The 17556-nt window shown below is 34.2% G+C and overlaps 1 long non-coding RNA gene across 15 annotated transcripts; it reads left to right on the top strand.

Annotated features, from left to right (window-relative positions):
- The first annotated feature begins 2449 nt into the window (after positions 1 to 2449).
- On the top strand, positions 2450 to 16853 carry LOC147381012 (uncharacterized). 15 transcript variants are annotated; one of them, XR_015174834.1, is made up of 9 exons: positions 2450 to 3084; positions 11285 to 11539; positions 11669 to 11746; positions 12030 to 12135; positions 13287 to 13861; positions 13978 to 14131; positions 15107 to 15359; positions 15901 to 16217; positions 16586 to 16853. It is a non-coding gene; the product is annotated as an uncharacterized LOC147381012 (long non-coding RNA). The 15 variants fall into 15 exon arrangements; XR_015174841.1 differs by having other exon boundaries at positions 15107 to 15302; positions 16590 to 16853; XR_015174829.1 differs by having other exon boundaries at positions 11271 to 11539; positions 15107 to 15302; positions 16586 to 16852.
- Positions 16854 to 17556: the final 703 nt, after the last annotated feature.

The following is a 17556-nucleotide window of genomic DNA, read 5'->3' on the forward strand; positions in this document are numbered from 1 at the left end:
TATTGAAACCCAACAGATTGGATCAGATCGAACTAGTGAGGTGAAGTTGTCTAAAGTCTGTGCAATTATGCGAGAGAGAGAGAGAGAGAGATCTGTGCGTGCGACTATGCGTTTTATCGACAGAGAAGAAGATAAGGGCATTTTTGTCTTTTTCTTTCTACCATTTTTCGATGATAGCGTCTCCAGCAAACGCAAAAAAAAAGTGTCTTTTAGTAGTTTCTTTTATTTGTGTTTAAAAAAGCAAATTTCTAACGCGATTTTTTCAATCATAAAGTGATTTGGGAGGAAAACTCAGATTCTCAACGCAGATGCAGTAAAATCAAGGTTTAAAAGTTGTATCAAACAACCACTAAGGTTTTTTCACTTTTTTTTCTCTCAGTTTTTAGATGAAAATCAATCAATAATGGTTCTTTTGGGTAGAAATCATTTAAACAAGTCGTTATCTCAAGCTTTTAGCCAATCTTTCCATGTATTTTGGTCGAAAAAAACTTGTAAATTGATAATGGATGGGTTTTACTAGTGATGAGTTCATCACTTTTTACTTAAAAAACCAGTGAACTCAACAGTAATTTAAAAAACATCGTATTTGACAACAAATAAAAAGTGGTGAATTCGACAATAAATAGTGGTAAGTTCGATAATAAAAAATGTGAACTCAACACTAAATAAAAAAATGTCGAGTTTGACAGTAAAAATTATGAACTCAATAGCAAGAGGGACTACTAAGAAGAAAATTTTACTAATGTCTTGTCAAGCTAACATGCAAAACTTAGTGATTATTTAGAAATAAACCCTTCTGCGAGGGTTCTTTAAGTAATTTCCCCTTCTTTTTTATTTCAAATAGAATATTTTTTTTCATAAATACCTTTAAAAGTTTTTCACAAATTCACATGGTGCCATACGAGCTTATTGACTTTAAGCTCACACACACATTAGACATGAGTGGAAATAAAGATAATCCAGATTATAAAAAATGTTCACATGTGACATTGTGTAAACAAATAAATTATAGAAAACACCCCACATTAAAAAAGTTGTTAACTGTTCCAATTTTTCGTTAAGTCAAAAGAATACTCTAATATTCTAAACAAAGGTTGGTATACTTCCCCCATAAACATAGAATGATGCTATCCACAAACATAGCATACCATTCAAAACCGTGCCAACTTACCAAATCACAAAACCAAGAGCTTTATGTGCAACCAAAGAAGCATTGTTGTTTTGAGAACTTTTTTGTTCATGGACTTCTTCATCTTCATCCCTCTTCCTAGATATCTTTGGTCGGCTTGGTGACCTTCTTAATGGAGACGGAAGTACATTAAATGAAGGCTGTAAATGCAATCCCAATATATATTTAAATTTTAAACTACACATGATTAAAATAGAAAATGTCCTCTTATAGTATATCATCGAGTGATATTTACTACAGTAACTAAAAAAAGGAAAATGTACAAAAGATGAGATAATTTCAATAAAAAAATTCAGACAACAATATATATATATGGGATAAAAAATAATTTTGTACTTATACCATCTTAATCTGTGTGGATTTATCATGTAGACTGCATGCATGAATGCAAGGAATACTTGAGACTTGCCACTCATAAAATGAATTTTTTTGGAGAACTTGGTGACCATATATTGGCATTGTTACTCCTCTCATCTCATAAATTAATTTTTTAATATAAAAAATAATTTTTTGAATGATTTAGACATGATACCATCTTCAAGTTACTTTATTATATGATTATTATTTTATCTGATGACGATCACTTGCTGATTTTTTGTTAGTCAGGTTTGTAAGTTTTGGCATTGCAAATATAAGCTTCAATGCAATGTATGTAATAAGAAATCCTGAAAATGGTATCTAATGCCACAAAGACGTTGAGGAGGTAATTCTATGAATTTTAAAAAAGAAACTTGAAATTATTTTTCATCGTTAAATTTTAGAGTTTGGTGGGATTTCAAAACTTTGGATCAAGCCCAAACCAAATGAATTTTTTGATGGATATGATGGTGGAATGTCAATTTGGTATAAGTAAGACCAGCCTTACTAACTTAGTAAGATTTGAAATCTTACTAAGGGTGATCGAGCTCTCTTAATGGCATCCAAAAATAATGATCTGATGCTACAAGGTTGCAGAGGTCAAAATTCTATGGATTTTGATTTTTTTTTAAAATTTTTTAAGAGAATTTATTTTTCACCGTCGAATTTCAATTTTAAATTTGCGAGTTCGGTAGCTGTCAATTTTCAAAACCTTGGATCAAGCCACCAAAAAAATTATTTTTCGATATTGAAATCTAGGCTGTTGTGCTGGATTGTCAATATGACGATTGATTTGAGCCAAAAATGACCCTTAGTACGATTTTAAATCTTACTAAATTTGTAAGAAAAGCACTTTTATCGGGTAATTCATTTGACTTAAACGACGTTGGTAAGATTTCAGTTACTAACAGCGTCAAATATACAGCTCTCCGATTTGAAATTTGAAATGCCGCCCAATATTCTACAAAATTATACTCCCACCCATCAGGAGAACGTTGTCTCTCTCTCTCTCTCTCTCTCTCTCTCCTCAGTTGTGTGCGAATTGTGGAGGGTCTCTCTCTTTTCCCCCAATCGTTGTGTCTGGGTGCTGCAGTTGAACATTGTATTGCAGAACATTGTCTCTCTCTCTTAACGTTGTGTGCGAATCGTGAAGGGTCCCGCTCTTCTCCCCCAATCGTTGTGTCTCGGCATTGGAGTTGAACATTGTGTTGCAGAAAGTTTTGATGATCGGGCTCCAACAATGGAAGAGGATCGCACAACAAATTGATGATTCTGGGGAAGTCAATTTGAAAGACGTAGATATTAGGGCATCCTGCAAAGATGGAAATTTCTTCACCCAAATTGGTGGAATCACATGGGCAAAGCTAGATGGAAATACTGAGTTGGATTCAAAGCCCTTGACAGAGGCATCAGAAGTTCCATGGAGATATGGTTTGGACCAAGGAGGAAGTCCCGAGAGCATCAGAAAGGAATGTTTCCCCTTCTCCCTTATCATTTTCTCATGATTTCAACAATATCAGTTCAAGATTGATCTGATGGTTAGTATCATATCCTATCCTATCTTGCATATTTGTTCCGAATTTACCATTTCAATAAATCTCTTATTTGATATTGTTTTCGTTAAAAAACTTTTGCCAATAGATTTATGTGAGTAGATTTTGGAAAATTATTTACAATATGTTGAAGAGTAACTTTAATTTGACCCTTTATTAGGATTCATTTGTAACAATACATGGAGCGAGATTTTGTTTTGTTATCTTTATACTAGTGACAATGAGCTTATGTGGCATTAAGATTCATGCCCAACACCACTCTATCTAAGCTTCTTAGGGGATTGCTATGTACCCAAAGGGCTTTTGGTTCGTCTAGAATCAACAACAAACAGGGCAGACTTCTGTTATATCCAGTTGTGAACTGAATCAGCTAGGCCGAGATAACCAACCTTGAGTTAGACGAGTTGTGTTCAGATCAGACATCCAAAGCCAACTTTCCCTAGCCGCTTTGTGCTGGGTTTACGGCAAGTAGTTCAACGGTATAGCCAAATACTTTCACGATGTTAAATAATGAAAAATCTATTCTATTGAATATTTATATCCAACTGCTTTAGTGCATGAGCTTGAGTAGAGGATTGAGGAAAGTCCTTGATGCCTAGCCTAATAGGGGCTCTTTAATACAACTCAATTGAGCATCTTAAGGAGTTTTAGCGAAGAATAATGCATCTCTGTACTTTTTGTCACCTATGTTGTTGAGAGGGTTCATTAAATTTGCGTGTAGGTCAAGTTAGTTATACACCTCTATCTACTAGAAAGACTTTGGGTAATGCTCTATTGGTCACCTATAGGGGATAATTTAATCATAACAAAATAAAGATACTCCACACCTAGAATTTAATCTCTACGAAGTTTGTCATGTTTGATGTTTTTTATGGAAGTCCCTATAGCTTTGATTTGGGTTCACTATTTCAGTTAATTCGTAATCTAGGATGAAGAGGAGGTGTTGATGAGTAATATATCATGTGGTCTTCTGAAATAGATGATTAATTTGTTACATGGAGCATGGCCATGGTTTTTGATAAATACATTGATGAAAGTGAGATTATGGGGTGGGATACGTGGAGTAGATCATATTGAGGTGTTTGGATGATTCATATGTTTTCTATATTTTTAAAAGTCCCTATGATCTTAAGGTGGTCTTTTATTGAACAAGATGAAAACTTTTGAGGCCAAAGATTTCGTACCTACTATGTTGAGTCATTAATGTTCATATAAAAGTAATATTGATTTTTGGTAATAGCAATTTATCATTTCTTTACCCTAATCTGTCAATTGATATGACAAAGGATTAAAACGAGTTGATTTCTAGAGATATTTTAATTATGATGAAGAGTACTTTTTTGTGGACCTTTTAAAGATAGGATTATATGTAGTGAGATTGTTATCTTTGATTTGTACTTTGATGGTAGTGAAGATTACAGAGTGAGGTACATAGAACGAGATTCGATTGTGATATTTTGATGGTTCTGATTAAGTGTTATTTGATGAACATGATGACAACCCTTAGGGCTAAATATTTCAGATTCTGTTTGTTTAATGTTCTTATAAATCTATTATTGAATTCTAGGATTGGAAATGGAATGATTCCGAGTTGCTAGTTAAATAAATCTTGCTGAAATGGGATGATGCAATCGATATTGTTTGTCAAAATATTATTCCAAAGGATTGTTGGGATTGAAATTTGGTGAAATATTTTCGTGCATAGTGAATAGTAATTTCATGTGGCCTTTTAGAAGAAGGACTTGATGGTTTAGATTGCATAAATTAAATGAATACTATTGTAATCCTTGCATTGATGATGGTGAGATCATTTGTGGTGTCTCGAGTAAGTAGATTTCTGTGGCCTATGTTACTTGGAGTGAATATGGTTATAATCTATAAGGGTAAGATTAAATTGTGGTGCTCAAAGTGAAAGTATATCCTTAACCCGTCTTTATTAGAAATGATAGAGATTGTAAGGGGACAAGGTTTCCGATTCAATTTGTTGCTGTTATGAAAGCATTATTCAGTTTCCAATTGAAATTAGAGTGGTTCCAAATTGACTACTGCAATGACTCCTAATCGAGGAATACATGATCTCTATTGTTTTTGTTGAAGATTTATGCCAAAGAATAACGAGATTATATTTTAGAAGAAATATGTATAAATATGTTCAAAATAATATTTATAGGGACTTCTACACATATGGTTAATCTTTGATGTGAAGCGTGACTATGGTTGTTGTTCTATATATTGATGGTATTTAGGATATGGTGTGAATAAATTCTCGTCTTGGGAGCTCTGTTTGTGTGAGATTGGTCTGTCCCAATAATTGTAGGTGATCATTGTTACGCATGACCTAGACTTTTAAGGTCAATTATTTGAAGGACAAATATCATAAGTGTAGCAGACGACAAATATGTTGTTTTGGAGACAAAAGTCAAGGTTCCAATGAAACCTTCTTGCTTTAGAAGACCAAAATTCAAGAGAGTAGGCAAATTTCAACAAATGAAGGTCAAGCATATTAACACTTTTTCTTGAATTAATGGACACTAGGATTAGGATTTGATGTTGGGATACAAATAGTTGTCAAGATAAAGGGTACCATTATGATAAGATTTGGTTCAAGACCTAAATGAAAAATTAGAAACAAATAAGGTGCTTTTTGAATTTTTGAGTAGAAAGGTAGTATTAAATTTAGAAACTTTTAATGGTTAGGGAAATGATGTTTGGAATTGAAGGTTTTTAGCCTAAGGACTGATTAATGTGATTTGGGGATAAGCGTGGGGTTCTACTAGTAATTTGTTTGAACTAATTACAATAATATAAGGAAGAAATGGAAGGTGGGATATTAAGTAATTGACTAAGTTGCTTCTCTACGATATTAGGTGATATATTAAGTAAAGGCCTCTTTTGCCCATTGCGACTCTTATGCACATTATACTTGTAGAATATGTAACATTTATGTTATTGATAATGAAACCATGTCGAAGCTATGGTAGATGAAGGTAAAAATCCTTCTTATGCTACGATAGACAACTTTCAATATCAGAAAAGAGAGCGAGGGTGACTGTGATTTTACGGTTTGCAACATCTAGGTTGCATGGAAAGTGTTTTTTTTTTTTGTTTTTTTGGGCGAACAACGAAATTGTTTTTCTATTTCACATTGTTCTTAAAAAAATCTACATATTGCAAACCGAATGGAGCCATATATTACACAATATACAACACATGCACAACAACTAGTGTTTAATGGAAAGTGTTTTTTTTTGTAGGTTCACAAGTTAATTGTTTACCTATTTCACACTTTTCTTAAAAACTTACAACTTTCGAAGTGAAGGGGACCATACATACAATAGTAAATATATAACACATACATAAGCCCACTTGTGAAATGTTTAAACTTAATTATCATCATTTGAATAACACTCACAAGAAAAATCATGATTTGTGCAACAAATTCAGCATATTCAATTGTATATAATTAAAAATACAATTTACAAAGTAAAACTTAAAATCTTAAAAAATTTCAATTCATTGGCTCATTATAATTGGTTTTTAGTACTAGCGTTGTACTCTTCACATCGTCTTTTATATATTTTAGTATGCCTTTCCAATTTTCTATTATTATTATTATTTATTTTTTTTTTTCATTTTATTCGTCATATGGCTCTCTCATCATACATACTCTTTGTTTACCTATAGTTTTTGAAATGCAGTTTTCTAGACTCTTTTTATAATAATTAAAAAAAATAGTTTTATTTATTTATGTAAGTTACTAGTATCCCTATCTGTATTGATCATCCCTTGATCCAAATTATATTCTAAGAATCTAGAGCAGTAGAGCCCATAGTGACAAAAATCATGAAGTTTTTGAAAAAAATATGAGTTTTCAAAAAATTAGGATTAAACGATTTAATCGACGATTTTTTGAAAAATCACATTATTTTTTTAGCATTTTGACGTATTACATTTTCATTAAATATTTAATGTATAAAAATGCATATCTTGTTGTACATTTTATTCAAAACAGAATTATTTTTTACTTTTTAATTTATCCGATGTTTTCACACTTTTGCCGTCTTTTTCGAAACTTTCTCTTGCTGAATTATTTCCAAACCTTGATTTTTTCACTATGGTTGAGCCTATAGTATGGGTTAGATCTCTTTGAATCTCTATTGATAGCCTTTTTACTAGTCTTCAATAAAAACATGATTCAACAGGTTAGTCTTTGATGATCACAGTGCACCCCTGTCTATTGCTAGTAAGGATTAGATTGTGGCCATGTTGCAGGTTTTATCACTATGTGACCCTATATGTATCCTTGGACTGAACTTCCTTAGTTATTTTCTTATGGGTTAGTGTGAAAGTCATCTAAAAAAGCTTATCCCCAAAAATTTCAATGCAAAATCTTAAAACGGAGGATGAGAAAAAAAAAAGTGAAAAAGGAAAGAAGCCCAAAAGAAAAGAAAAAAAAGTAATACATTAGTGTGAAAGCCGTCACTGGTATGTGCCAATGGAAAAGGCTGCCTAATAGTAAACTCTGGGTTGAAAAATGATGATACCCTGAAGTTCAAAAGTGTGAAAACATAAGGGCTAAAAAAGTACATCCTCCGAATTTTTTATTGCAAAATCATGAAAGGGGGATAAGAAAAAGAAACCACGTGAGTGGTGGAGCAGTGGTTGAGCGACTTGGGTATGCTCCCCAGAGTCCTGAGATTGAGTCTCCCCCCCCCGCGATTTAACATGATAAAATAATAAAGAATCATCCGAGTGGTGGAGCAGTGGTTGAGCGACTTGGGTATGCTCCCCAAAGTCGTGACATTGAGTCTCCCCACCCACGATTTTTCTTGATAAAATAAGAAAGGATCACTTGAGTAGTGGAGCAGTGGTTGAGCGACCTGGGTTTGCTCCTCAGAGTCGTGAGATTGAGTCTCCCCACTCGTGATTTAACTCGATAAAAAAAAAATCACCCTAGTGATGGAGCAGTGGTTAAGCGACCTGGGTTTGCTCCCCAGAGTCGTGAGATTAAGTCTCACCACCCGTGATTTAACTCGATAAAATAAAAAAGAATCACCCGAGTGATGGAGCAGTGGTTAAGCAACCTGGGTTTGCTCCCCAGAGTCGTGAGATTGAGTCTCCCTACTTGCGGTTTTACTATATAAAATAAAAAGGAACCACTCGAGTGGTGGAGCAGTGGTTGAGCGACTTAGGTTTGCTCCCTAGAGTCGTGAGATTGAGTCTCCCTACCCGTGATTTTACTCGATACGCCTGTTTGTGGTAGCAGGGTGTATCTGTAAGGGTTAGTCCCACTTTCAAAATAGGAGAAAGAAATAAAAATGCATCTACCCTAGACACTAGCTAGGATTGATCGTTCATTGGATTGCATTTAGTTTCCATAGTGATCTAACCTGCATATTGTCCTAAAATCTAAACCTACTCTAGGATAGTTCAGTTCACCATTTCACCCAATGATAACCAACGTTGAATATTGTTTTAATGGATGACTAGTAAAAATGACTGTCTCAATTATTCATTGACTCTAAAACATTCACTGTTTGCTTCACTGTCTCATTTGCCTTTGTCTACTATTTTTATTATGGTGGTTGAATGATCTATATTCATTAAGGGTATTTAAATGTTGCATATCATTTGTGTGGGTTGTCATTTATGAGAGAGTTGTAATGTGAGAATGAATCTATTTGGTTTGCAACAACTATCTTTAATGGAAAGTGTTTTTTAGTAGGTAAACAAAATTATTATTTCACACTTTTCTAAAATAATTCACAAACGTTGCAAACAAAACAGAGCTATGCACCATAAAATATACAACACAAATGGAAGACCACTTATGATATATACAAGTTTTTTTTGACATTTTACTAATATCTAGTAACAAATTAAAATATAAATGTAGCTAGTAAAACGAAATAAAATTTGAAAAAAATTGTGTGTGCATTTGTAAATAAATCGACATATCCACCCATGATAATTGCAAACTTTTTTATAATTGTGTGAAGCATAAATTCATATGTTAACAAATAATTTTTTTGGATTGTGACTGTTAGTTTTCATAAAAAGTGTTGTTTAAGTATTTAAGAATGCATAAACTCAAATTTTTAAAAAACTAGCCTATTTTAGTTAAGTTACTTGTGATTTGTGGTATTATGTACTTGTTATGTGCTCTACACATTCAACTCGGATCAAGGCACATCAAACCATATTCGATCCATTTTTTTAAGTTTGGATCTACTCGAAGGTTCCAAACCGCTAAACTGGGATTTTGGATCACTCAGATTTTAGGTCATGTCAAACCCATTTTTTGCCATACGTTTTAGTGGAGATTTATCATGTCAAGTTTCTTGACAAACACGATTTTGTTAGGAGTTTGATTTATTGACCAAGATTGCTTAAGACAAAGATTTTGAAGTAATTGTGCTAAGTGGAAGTGGGAACCAACTTTGTAAAAGTTGTATGGTACCATGGACTCAAATAATTTGGTGTGGTAAAAAAGAGTAGTACAAGCAAGAGAATTGAAGAAGAAAATACACAATGGAAGGAATTTAGAAGAAATAGGACAAGAAACGGCTTTTAAAGCAACCATTTGCTTAAATAGCGAATGATAGAGAATTTTTCTATGTTTTATTGGGGTATTTTTGTAACTTCATTTTTCTTTTTGTAACAAACTCTCCTAAATAGGGGGAGTTCTGTAGATATTCAGAGAGAACTTTTTTGGAAGAAAAATAAAGTGAAAATTATGTCAAAGTGTAGTTTGAGCTTCTCTTATTGGATTTTACTTGGGCCTTACTATATATTTTTTTATAGATAGCCTAAGCTATATTTTGGCGAGTAATTTACTTTCATTTCCTATTTTATAACTTATTTCTTCTGTAAATTAATGGATTCAAACTTTCTTTCCACTTTTTCTTCATTGATGCTTCATAAGATGGGATCACAATCACCTCTTTCTCTTTGCTTTCCTTTATTTTCTTGTTGTTTTGGTTGGAGAAGGAGTACCCCAAAGAGAGGGAGAACACTTTCTAGGTTTGGCCTTGTCAAAAATCAAGCACTTGTTTGAATCTAGGACTCTTGTCAAGTGTCAAGAAGGTTTTGGAGTTTAGCTTAGGGAAAAATTTCGTGTAAGGTTTGAAGTGAACCTAGAACCTCTTTTGGATAGTGAACGCCCATAACCTAGAGTAAAGTGGATGTAGGCAATTTGCCAAACCACTATAAATCAAATGTCTCATTCCATGTATGCCATATCTTGAATTCCATTCCATGATCGTCATGTTTTAAGGTTCATCTTCTAAGGGTTGCCTATCACTTAGCTTAATCTTTAGACCTTGATTGCCTTGGTGTTTCGGTAAGTAGCTCTAGGTGACTAGAATTTGGGCATTTTAAAGGAAAATTTTAATTTGTCCTATTCACCCTCCTATAAGACTAGACACGGTACAAAGCCTGCAATTTCAATCATGACAATAATGACAGATAATGCCCATGATGATGTTTACGAATAACATCAAGTGATCATGATCATGACGATGATGATAACCATGATGATGATGATCATGGATAGTTTAGATAATTTGCGTTGTATATTGCTCAAGATGGTTTTGACAGGAAAAAAAGTACTCGCAATATAGATCCGAAATAGATGGACAAGATTCAAGGCTCCTCCAAAATATTCCTACTCTACGTTTTGACTCCAATTGAATTTACCTGTTAATGGTTTTAGATTATGGAACCATGGTTAAGGAAAATGGATTTTGCTACATTGCTTTTTGTGTTCACAATATACTAGCTTGGACGTTTAATGATGATTGACTATCATGACTTACAGTCATGGTTAGTAACAAAATTATTTGGGCCACATCTGAGTTTGAAAAAGTAAACAATCCATATGAATTCGGGCTTGCCTTCATCTTGTCTAGACATCCGGTTCCATTTGAACTACCTAAAAGAATCATAGATAAAATGATCAATAATGTCATTTTACAGATCACAAGCCAACATCCAAATGGTGTTTCGTCTAGCAGTTTAAATATGATTTGCCACAAGAGAGGAACTCCTTTGCTTAAATACTCTACTTCTCCGCACCTTTGGCTAATGCCTATATTCCACTCGCATTTTTTGATTTGGCATTGCCCCCATGCCAGATCTTTCTCTCCTTGTTTTTTCTAATGACATTTTAGGTTGATACTTACAGGGAGGACCTTAGGAGTTTTTCATTGGGCCATGCTTATAACAAGGACCAAGCAAACTTTTCCTAGGCCATGCTTACAACAAGGACCAAGTAAAATTTTGCTTGGGCTGTGCTTACAACAAGGATCTAACAAAGTTTCTTTGATTTTCTCTAATCTTCTTTTGATTGGCTTGAGTGCTTGCTTGTTGCTCAACTTTCCCTGGATTTCTCTATTTTCTTGTTGCTCAACGATGTCATGCTCGGTGTGTTCAACAAAAGGTATGAACCCTCGTTACTTATGTTCTTTCTATTAATTTGTAACTATTGTGTGTCCCATTTTAGACATTTTTGGATCACATTTTTTTTTTGCTAATTTGTTTCCAAGATCACTTGATATTCAATATGTAGGATGTGGATCTCTGAACTTGCATTTTAGATGGTGAAATCATAGAAGATACATTATTGATGGGAGTGTATAATTATGAGGTAACTCTGTTTGGGTCCCAAACCTGACCTTATATATATATATATATATAATTTTATCATCACCATCATTTTCGTCAGAAACAAATGCACAATCCCAATAGTTAAAACGCAAAATCCAACAATCGGGTGTGATTTATCCTTAAGATACATGTTTTATCTTGACCATTGGATTTGCTTATTTTAACAAAAGGGATTGTGTTTGTGGTTCCTTTCATCGTATAAGGCATTTTGTTTTGTAGTTTTGCTTATGTTTGTAACTTCATTCTTTTTTGCTTGTGTTTAGGAGGTGTTGTCGGCCTTTTTTGTGATGCTGTGTAGGACTTTGCTATGGAAAGTTGGGAGCAACAGTTTTGACATTTGTTATTTCCACAGTACTTCTTGTGCGCCAGGTATTTTTTCCACTCAAGTTCTTCATCACTGATATTAAGAACTCCATTGAAATAACTCGATTTTTTGGTGAAAATTAGAAATACAACAAGTTTTCAAACTGATATTATAATCCCCTTAACTTCGGGCTTCCTTGCAAGACTAATGGAAGATGGACCGCTTATAAAATCAGAATTGTACTCTTGTGAAACCACCTGTGGATCTGTCAATTTTTTTTTTTTTTTGTCTTATATGTTTTTAACTATTTAAATATATAATCTGGTTTATAATGTCCATTTTCTTGTCTTACAAATATGAGGTGGTTCTGAACTTGGGAACCAATACTTTGCTCCACAGAACGTTGTTTGATCATGCTATGGGTTCAATTGTTTGAATGTCTTTCTTGTGTTAAACTTATTTGACATTTTTCTGGGAAGCATGCCATCATGGTGTGTATATATGGTACATATATACATATAGGATAAACACTATTTGTTTCATAAAAAGGAAAAAAAAAATAAAAAAAGTAAAGACTCAGCTAGGAACGTACATACAAAACTGATTTAGATTCATTTAATTATACATTTTAATATATATATATATATATATGAACAATTAAATATTTTAATTCACACGTTTAGTAGACCATGATATTCAAGGTTACTACCTCAACCTTGAAGTACTTGGTTAATCCTACATATCAACCATAGAATTTATGCTTTTCAGCACACTTGTCACATATACATGTTTTCTATCATTTGGTTGAGATATTCTATGTATCCTCAGCATATATATATATATAATCCCTTCTACTATTATCTCTATTAACTAACTTAATAAGAGGCTGAAGGGCATACACTTGCAGAAACAACCAAATTGGCACTTTTTTTTAACCCTGTATAGGTGTTCTGCCAGGCATTGTTAGCTAGGCTTCTTTGCTACATTGGACTCTCAAGGGAATCCAGTATTGGATTTATTTATTAAAATTGGGTAATTTTATTTTGCATCATTTAATATTTGCCTCTATGAGGGATCCTGATGTCATGGTGTTCCTATGTGGATTGTGTGGCTTTATTAAAGGTTTTTTTCCTTTATAGTCTGATGTAGACAAAGTATATTAAAAGTTATATGTTGTTATTATTTACTCGGTTTGTGCTTTCATCTCTGTGTAAAGGATGTGTCAAGCCCCATGGAAGTTTCCCAATATTCAACATGGTGCTGCGGGGTAGTGTTGTTTTTTCAATTGAAGCTTTAAGTCCAGCTCAAAGGTGCTGTTGATAGAGCACCGAAGATCCTTCTATATTAGTTCGTTTTTCTTTTTATATTTATAATAATATATCTGGCATTGGGCAGCATACATATGGAGTAACATTCATTCTTTCATATTATCAAAAGGTAATGTTGCAGTTTATGCGAGTCACCAGTAGTTTTTGTTTTTCATAAAATAAAAAAAAAAGAATCTTGGGCTGTTAAATTGTGGTAATAATGAACTATTAATTCTGGTGATTAAATTTGTCTCAACATTGATGTCACATATCTAGCCTAAATTCCCTTAATTGAACCCAAAGTTATCGTAATTTAGGTGTATAGAAACACACAAGGGAACACCCGACACACTTTCCTAAGAGGTACATTCTTAGAATGTTAAACTTGGACAAGGATTGAATCGCTTGGTGTCTACACTCAATGGCTCCAGCTGTTTTTTTATATCGGTAATGGCTCCAACTGTTGCTGTCCTTAGTTGCTGAGGTTGGTTGAATTTGATTCACTGTGTTGTTAAGAGATCATTGTGGAACCCATATGTTTTGCTGAAATTGTTTTAGCTTATTATACTGTTGTGAAGTTGTTTTATGATAATTTAACAGTGAATTTGGACTAGAGGTGGAATTGACCAAAACAAAAAACTGGTGGCATACTTGCAGTAGTATGGGATAATTAGGTCGAAGAGAGTAGCCATGTGCCTTGAACTGTTGGAGAAGAATTTGCAGCCAGGCATGCATGCATTAGATGCTAGTTCAGGTGTGTTCTACTTTCTCCATTTATTGTTTTCTCATGTTATTCATTCCATAGCTATAAATTCCATTCTGATCTATGTTATCTGTTTGTATTGACGTTTAATGGGGCATGGTTCCTCTCTTCTTTTTATCTCTTATATTTTTTAGAGTTCTTGGGCATAAACAATTGCTCATTAGTTTTACCATTCGTTTCAATTGAGCACACTTTCTATACCGAGAAAAATTTGCTGGAATGTACTCTTTATGGGCCTTTTCAATGAATAAGTAATTTACTTGTGAGAATTTATCTCGATATCTGGTAGATAATCTCTATGGGGTACTCCCCACCCGTGATAAAATAAAAAGGAATCACCCGAGTGGTGTAGTAGTGGTTGAGCGACCTGGGTTTGCTCCCTAGGGTTGTGAAATTGAGTCTCCCCACCCGTGATAAAATAAAAAAGAACCACCCGAGTAGTGGGGCAGTGGTTAAGCAGCTTGGGTTTGCACCCTAGGGTCGTGACATTGAGTCTCCTGACTCGCGATTTTACTATATAAAATTAAAAGAAACCACCCGAGTGGTGGAGTAGTGGTTGAGCGGCTTGGGTTTGCTCCCCATGGTCATAAAGAAGGCTTGTTAAGGTTGGGAAAATGGAATATGAAGTTTTTTCCAAACGGGTAAAGAGATTCTTAATGAAGTTAAAGCCAGTTAGGATGTGGTCATTCTAACTACTGCTACTTATCTCTACAATAGGCATTAATATAAGTAAGTCTGGCCTAAATGACATTTTCTTTGCCTCGGTAGATAAGTTGTTTGATAATTATATAACTAGGTTGAAATGATCTGCAAACTTACTTTATGCCCTACCCCATAACTAAAAAACAATTTTGACCCAAATTTCTTTTGTTATTTTCTTATGTACAATCAAATTCATTTTCCCATTAAAGAACAATGATCAGTTTATGCTTTCCTACTTGCATCATCTTTGGGCACTGTGTGCAGGGTTTGGGTTTTCCTGTCTAAAAAAAAAGAGCTTAGATAGAGGAGTCAGCAACAAAGGAGGACAAAGTTCACTGGGCTATCTGTTCTTAGAGTAGTGAGGCTCCAAAGTCCTCCATGCCAACTGCTCAGAATCATGGACAGGCCGCAGATAATGTTACTTCCAAAAAGGCCACTACTTTGCCACCAGTGGATAATAGTAAGCAAATTCAACTACTTCCGAGCAGATGGTTAGAATACTAGAAACTTCATCATGGTATGATCATAATTAAGTTGCTGTTTGACTTGTACAACTACTTCAGTAATTTTTGTATTAGATGCCTATTCATGATTCAAGAAATTCTTTATTAAAAAAAGATACACTGCTTGAAATCACCCAAACTACTTAAAACCACTCCTCTCAAATTCAAAGTCTCTCTCTCTCTCTGGTGTACCTACTTGAATGAGCAACAACTCTGTCATGGCCTCCACCCTTCGTCCTTACATCTCTATAGCCAACAAAGAGGCACTCCTTTTTTTTTTCAAGAACTCTGCTTCAGCAATGCATCGATCAATTGCTGCAAGTGAATCGGAAATCTGAGTGTTCTCCCGAGAAGGATTGGTGAAAATCCCATTAAAAAGGGACAATATTTTTTCATCTTATCTATTTTAAGGATTACCTTGGCTTCCTTTTTTATTTTTATTTTTAATCTTCTCAAGTTTAAAATCAGCATCATGTTTAAATAAAAAATCCAAGTAGAAGGCCTAGAGTTCTCAAATCTAATTTAACTGTCCATGGGCTTTTTGGTTGTGTTTAGGCAGACAGATTTCTTGCATAAACTGAGAAAATAGAGAGAGTGAGACAATAGAGAGAGGAAAGTCATATTTGAATCCAAACGCAACATCCTACAGACCGCTCTTCAAACAAGGAATAGAGAATAAAATCGAAGCTTCCAAGATAACTTGTGGAGATTCTAAAACTGGAGATAAGACTGCCTTGACCAGACCTTTATTCGAGAACCATAGGAAAGCTACACAAAACCAGTTCCCAGAGGTAGGAGAAGCTGCTCGTAGTTTTAGCATCCATCACACTGAAGGAGGACTCATTTCTAAGGATTGGACAGTGAAGGGCCAGGTAATTCCTAGTTCGCATGATTCAAAGTCACTTTCTTCAGTTGATATAATAGAAAAGCTAAACTTGGATGAAGAATCTGAAGTAGAGCTGGCACATCTCGTGGCCATGTTTCCTGGTCTATCAGAGCAGTCCCTTGTTGATATTTACACTGCAAATGGGGGTGACCTGGAAGCCACTGCTAACATGCTAAACATACTCGTGTTACAATTTTTTATGCACAACTAGCCATTCTATTGGGTTTTTGGAATGAGAAAGATTAATTTAGTTTCTCCACTTTAGACTTTTTTACATACATTTTGTTTAATTAATAACTGTTTTTTTGATAATTGGACCTCCTCGGCCACTACCTTCGAATTTGTCGGATGAAGATAGGGAGGATGATGGATCAATGATCGGTCTTCCTCGGCCACCGCCATCGAATTTGGAGGAGTCAGATTTTGATGAGGATTTGGATGATGATACAAAGGATGAACACCGGATTCCACTCAGTAATGAAATTATCCTGAAGGGGTATTCGAAGGTAATGTTTTCACCTTCTAAATTATTGAGCTTTTGAATGTTTTTTTTTTCTGTTCCTTTTGTTATTATCAGTTGTAGACATGAAGTTTTTATGGAGAGAGGGTAAACGTGAGGTGGATTTGTGATGTAGGAGAGCCGAGTTTTTATTTATTTTAGGTTTGTTCTAATTTAGAACATTCGACCAACTCAACAGTAATAAACTTCCAATAGAAAATAAAGAAAAGGTTCAGGGTATTTGATCTACAATAAAAGATAAAGAAAATGAGATGAAGAGAGAAAATAGACGATGAAGAAGAAACTAATAATGGTTCTTGATATCACACTAAGATGGCTTCACAGCACATAGTTTCCAACTACTGAAATACATCAATCACAATAGCCATAAGACGTGGTGAATTCTTAGGTGAAGGGCTCCAAATCAATGTTCAATCTGTCCCTCTACGTAGTATACACTTGGATCAAACAAAACCCATGTCTGGAAAACAATTAACATTAACATCAACAAAAAATTCAAATAACTAACAGAACACCACAGGCATATATAAAGAGAGAGAGATATGATCATGAGAGGGGTGATGCACATGATACCTAACATTGGTCCAAGAAAAAATATTCTTTTAAGGTCTATAGGTGCTTTAGTTTTGTCTCAAGAGTGGTGGAAAGCAAACCTCTATACCATCTTTATAAAACAGCACAATTAGGAGACAAATTATGATCATACTAAATGGGGTTCTATTTATAATAGAATCATCATGTTATCCTTTTCATTGGTCTACTTCTGATCTAAAGCTGCAACTATGGAGTACCAACATAAGCAAGA

This window comes from Akebia trifoliata, unplaced genomic scaffold (assembly GCF_017979445.1).
Source record: "Akebia trifoliata isolate Shusen 1 unplaced genomic scaffold, ASM1797944v1 Contig00824, whole genome shotgun sequence".
In the NCBI taxonomy this organism is placed as follows: Eukaryota; Viridiplantae; Streptophyta; class Magnoliopsida; order Ranunculales; family Lardizabalaceae; genus Akebia; species Akebia trifoliata.